This window comes from Mandrillus leucophaeus, unplaced genomic scaffold (genome assembly GCF_000951045.1).
Source record: "Mandrillus leucophaeus isolate KB7577 unplaced genomic scaffold, Mleu.le_1.0 Scaffold659, whole genome shotgun sequence".
NCBI classification, from domain to species: domain Eukaryota; kingdom Metazoa; phylum Chordata; class Mammalia; order Primates; family Cercopithecidae; genus Mandrillus; species Mandrillus leucophaeus.
In genome coordinates this window covers 1,764,510-1,770,338 of record NW_012107130.1, presented here as the reverse complement: position 1 = coordinate 1,770,338, position 5,829 = coordinate 1,764,510, and the positions used below count along the sequence as shown (strand labels likewise).

Sequence of the window (5,829 nt, the reverse complement as noted above, 5' to 3'; positions counted from 1 at the left end):
TATGAGGCCTTGCCTAGGATCCTTTCTGGGCCTACTTAGGGCTTCAGATGCAATGGAGATGAAAGATTTTATTTCATCAGATGGTATTAACGTCATTTCTGGATCAGGCCTTGTGCTGGCAGCCTGAAGAATTCATAGTCTAGGTAGGAGAGAAAGGAAGATATACATGTGGCTAGTGATTACCTAAGTTAAGATGAATTGTAAAGCAGAATAAGCAACATTCTATGGTGATGGAGCAGGAGTTAATAGTTCTCATGGAAGATCCTGGAAGGTTAGTGGAGGAAGGAGCATTTCCACTGGGCCTTGAAAGATAAGTAGGTATTCCAAAGACAGAGAAGGGCATTATAAATTGAGGAAATCTGTGAACAACGTTATCAGAGGCATGAGCTTAAGGAAGATCTACTGGCAGCCTAGGTGGGGCAACTGGGGAAAATTCTTTGGGCCTTTTTCTTATGGAGAGGGGATCGGTCAACACTTCACCTTACTCTTCCTCTAAACATCAATACAATTTAATTTTGAAAACTGTATCTTTAATTATACTCCAAGGGGCCTATGGAAGTTACTGATAGTGTGGCCTCCTTTCAAGGGAGAGTATTTGAGGTAGCCAGTGCTGGTTGAGTTGTCCCAGACCCTGCTGTCTTCCACGGATAGCCAAATGTATTGGGCTAGAGTATAGGGTACATCAGAAGAGGATTGCAGTACTCTCTTTGGCAGCACATATACTAAAAAAAGGAACAACACAGAGAAGATTAGCATGGGCCCCTGCACAAGGATGACAAACAGATTCATGAAGCATTCCACATTTTTTTTAAAAAAGAAGAGGTTGCAGAGATCCTGAGCAAAAAGAACAAAGCTGGAGGCATCACACTGCCTTACTTCAAAATACACTTTGGTTACAAAGCCATAGTAACCAAAACAGTATGCTGCCCGCATAAATACAGACCTGTAGACCAATGGAACAGAATAGAGAACCCTGGAAAAAGTCCACGCATTTACAGCCAATTCATTTTTGAAAAAAGGTCCCAAGAACATACCTTGGGGAAAGAACAGCCTCTTCAATAAATGGTGCTGGGAAAACTGGATAACCATATGCAGAAGAATGAAACTAGACCCCTATCTCTCACCACACACAAAAATCAAATCAAAATAAAGACTTAAATCTAAGACCGGAAACTATGAAACCACTAGAAAAACATATTGGAGGCTGGGCGTGGTAGCTCACGCCTGTAATCCCTGCACTTTGGGAGGCTGAGGTGGGTGGATCCCTTGAGGTCAGGAGTTCAAGACCAGCCTGATCAACATGGGGAAACCCCATCTCTATTTAAAAAAAAATACAAAAATTAGCGGTGACGGGCGCCTGTAATCCCAGCTACTTGGGAGGCTGAGGCGGGAGAATTGCTTCAACCTGGGAGGTAGAAGTTGCAGTGAGCTGAGATCGCGCCATTGCACTCCAGCCTGGGCAACAGAGCAAGACTCTGTCTCAAAAAAACAAACCAAAACAAAACAACAAAAAAAACCATATTGGAGAAATGCTTCAAGGCAAAGATTTTTTTGAGTAAGATTGCAAAAGCACAGGCAACAAAAGCAAAAATAGATAAGTGGATTACATCAAGCTTAAGAGCTTCTGTACAGCAAAGGAAACATTCAACAAAGTGAAGAGACAATCTACAGAATGGGAGAAAATATTTCTACCCATTCATCAACCTCTCTTCAATGCCCCCCTTCTCCCCTCCCCTTCCCAGCCTCTAATAACTACCAATCTACTCTCTATCTTTATGAGATCCACATTTTACACCCACAATGAGTGAGAGCATTGAATATTTGTCTTTCTGTCCTTGGCTGATTTCACTTAAGATAATGACCTCCAGGCCAGGAGTGGTACTTCACGCCTGTAATCTCAGCACTTTGGGAGGTCAAGGCGGGTGGATCACATGAGGCCAGGAGTTCAAGATCAGCCTGGCCAACATGGGGGAACCCCGTCCCTACTGAAAATACAAAAATTAGTGCCTGTAGTCCCAGCTACTCGGGAGGCTGAAGTGGGAAGACGGTTTGAGCCCAGAAGGTTGAGGTTGCAGTGAGCCAAGATCCCAAATATCTTTTCTCATTCTGTAGATTGTCTCTTCTCTTTGTTGAATGTTTCCTTTGCTGTACAGAAGCTTTCTAGCTTGATGTAATCCCATTTGTCTATTTCTGCTTTTGTTGCCCATGCTTTTGCAGTCTTACCCAAAAAATCTTTGCCCTGTCCTGAAGCATTTCCCCAATGTTTTTCTAGTAGTTTCATAGTTTCAGAAGGAATGAGAGCTAGTATTTGATACTTCAGTATGGTAATTATAGTTTATAGTAATTTATTGTATATTTCAAAATATGTAGAATAGAAAAATTTGAATGTTCTCAGTATAAAGAAAAGAAGAAAAGACAAACTTTTTTTTTTTTTTTTTTTTGAGACAGAATTTCACTCTGTGGCCCAGGCTGGAGTGCAGTGGCGCGATCTCGGCTCACTGCAAGCTCCACCTCCCGGGTTCACACCATTCTCTTGCCTCAGCCTCCCGAGTAGCTAGGACTACAGGCACCTGCCACCACGCCTAGCTAATTTTTTTGTATTTTTTAGTAGAGACGGGGTTTCACTGTGTTAGCCAGGATGGTCTCAATCTCCTGACCTTGTGATCCGCCCGCCTCAGCTCCCAGAGTGCTGGGATTACAGGCGTGAGCCACCGTGCCCAGCCAGAAAAGACAAACTTCTGAGGTGATGGGTATCCCAATTACTCTGATTTGATTTTTACACATTATATGAAGATATCAAAGTATCACCTGAACTCCAAAAATATGTACAACCTCTATGTTTTTTTGTTTTGTTTTATTGAGAGAGCATCTGACTCTGTCACCCAGGCTGGAGTGCGGTGGCACAATGATATTGACTCACTGCAGCCTCGGACCTCCCAGATTCAAGCGATTCTCGTGCCTCAGCCTCCAGAGTAGCTGGGACTACAGGCATGCACCACCACACCTGGCTAATTTTTGTTTATTTAGTAGAGATGGGTTTTGCCATGTTGGCCACGCTGGTCTCGAACTCCTGGCTTCAAGTGACCTGCCCACCTCGGCCTCCCAAAGTGCTGGAATTACAGGCGTGAGCCACGGTGCCTGGCTAATTTTTGTGGTTAGTAGAGATGAAGTTTCAGCATGTTGCCCAGGCTGGTCTCGAACTCCTGACCTCAAGGGACCCGCCTGCCTTGGCCCACTTTATATACCATGCTAAGGTGTTGTAGGTGCTGTTGAGACTGAAAGGTTTCAAGGAGAAAAGTAACGTGGTCATGTGTACATCTTAGATCGATCCCTCTGGCTGCTTTCTGGGAGATGGTTTAGACTGAGGTAAGAGTGGAAGCAGAGTCCAAACAGGAGGCTACTGAAGGAGTCCAAGCAAAAAGTCATGGGGCCTAAACAGGTTCTGAGGATAGGGTGGAGCCAGAGGCAGTCAACAAGACATGTCTCAGAAGTATGAATAGAAGCCACTAGCCTTGAGTACTCACTGGGTGCGTGTGTGCAGGAGAATGAGACAGGACAGCAGGCAAGAGGGACTGCCTAACGAGCGCAGAGAGAGGTGGCCCTCTATGAGAGCCTCCAGTCTGTCTCTTCAAGGGAAGGCGGGAGAGGAGGGGCAGATCCGAGGACAGAGAAGGAAGAAGTTTAGAGCATGAAGAAAGAAACCCCAAGAGGCCAGGTGGCAAGGCCAGAGCCCCGCCCCAGGCTCCGGCCCCGCCCCCAGCTCCACCTCTTCTTCCTCCCACCTCCCACCCCCAAGTCGCGGCTCATCCTCGAGGGCGGAGAGAGGTGGCATTTGAGTCCTCCGGTATCCCAGCAGGCAGTGCAGCCTAGAGACGCTGACAAAGGAGCGGAGGAGCAGTCGCAGCTGCTTTCCGAGGAAGCCGGTGTTGCCGAGGTGAGAGTCCCCCACCGTCCCGTCACCCACTTCCTCTCACTTCGGGAAAATGTGGAAGTTACGTGGCTGAGAGCCCCCCGCCAAAGAATGACCCATCCCCACAGCCGGAGGTTGGCTCTGTGATTGACAGCGGGGCTCCGCTGCGCCGGGATGCGGGTGGGCGGCGGGGAGGAGACGGAGGGGATCCTTTCCTGTCCGGTGTGTGACTGGCAGTGGCTCCGCCGCCCTCGGCGCCCGACCCCGGGGTCTGGCCAGCTGATGTGTGGCTCGCTCCTGCCCGGGCAAAGGCAGGCTCGGGAGCCTCTCGGTGCCTGCCCGGCGGAGTTCGGTTGCCCAGGGGATGCGGCTCTAGGGACAACTCTTGGGTGGACGCAGCGAGGAGGGCTGGGGGAGGGAAGTTGACTCCCCGTTTGGGGTGACACCGTCCTCGCCCTTCCTCCAGCTCAGCCGGTCGCCCCAGCGAGCAACTGGAAGGAAATCGGCAGGGCTGGAGCGAGGCGTCCCGGGATAGCCTCAGCTGTGCTGTCTTTGCCTGGAGGGAGATGAAAGTAGGGTGGAGAGGCGGGGAGGGAGAGCGAACGCCTTCTTGGAATAATGGGGTAGGGTGTAGGGGGTGCGTGGCCTGTTTCCTTCGCCTTCCCTGGACCTCTGCACGGATCCTGATGGTTGCACCAGCTGCTCTGCTGTAAACAGGCTCACATGACCGGTTTCACATGGAGCGGCCGGTGTGGGGACGAGGGCTGGGAAGGCTGGGCCCCAATCAGGTGGAGCTGAAGTCCTAGGACAGTCCATTTTGTACTCCCTCTCCAGCCCTCCTGCCCTTAATCAATGTTCTGCAGTTTCCCGCTTTGAAGGAAAGTAATTGACATCTGCCCTCTCTGGCTGAAGTAGCAGATCTGCCCCAGTAGAATCTGAGAGATCTCACGTCGGGGAACGAGAGGACAAATACTAAGTGAAAATTGACCTTTGAGGGAGATAAGAAGAGGACTCAAACGTGAAAAATTGGGTCCTTTGGATCTTGCCTAAAAAGCAGTCCTGTTCTTAATGTGAATTCCAGACAGAAAGGGGAAAGTCTACTTTTTCAGGCAAGGCACACGTGGGATTTAATATTCTTGATGAATATCTTGTCCACACTTCCTCTGAATACTGGAAAATCTCTTTGCTTAGAAAAGACTATATACAGGATATTGAATACGGAGTGGATACCACCTTTTAGATTATACTTATAGTTGGTAGTGGGAAGTTTGGAAAACAGGAAACAGGGCCAAATGTGTCTTTCAAGTTGTTCACGTCTACATACCCAATCAGGATGCGAGATTAAACTAGTTTCTGAAGCGTTTCTTGAACTCTCAAAACAACAGGTATACCTAAATACTAGGAGAGTTGAAATTTTGGAAGTTTTCAACTTAGTAAGGGATAGCTGTGATAGATTCTCCACACATGTATTAATAATATATAATTAAATGTAATGGACAATATTCAGTATAAAGTTACTCCTTTATAGGCAAAAATAGACAATAAAACAAATACCCTGTAAAACAATGCATGCTTCTTCCTTCAATTGTTTATGTACATTTACTTCCCAAGTGTTTTATTTTTTTTTTCTTAGAGAGCTTTTACATTTAACTCCATTTTCTGAAAACTAACAGTTAAGAGATGATCAGAGAAGCGATTCCATTCCCTAATAGGCCAATAAAGTAATTGGCTACTATTCTTTTTCTATTTTTAAAGAAGTTTAAAATGGAATATGTAGACATTTTACATGTCTACAAAAACATATATATTTTTTGAGACAGGGTCTTGCTCTGTCGCCCAGGCTATGGTGCAGTGGTGCAATCTCAGCTCACTGCAACCTTTGCCTCGCGGGCTCAAGCAATCTCCCACCTCAGCCTCCC

The 5,829-nt window shown here is 47.1% G+C and overlaps 1 protein-coding gene across 1 annotated transcript in view; it reads left to right on the top strand.

The window, feature by feature from the left end:
- Positions 1 to 3,771: 3,771 nt before the first annotated feature.
- Positions 3,772 to 5,829, top strand: part of MOSPD1 (motile sperm domain containing 1) — a 26,001-nt gene continuing 23,943 nt past the window's right edge. The window contains exon 1 of the mRNA XM_012001334.1: positions 3,772 to 3,934. The gene's annotated coding sequence lies outside the window, so the exon portion shown is untranslated. The remainder of the gene's footprint in view (positions 3,935 to 5,829) is intronic.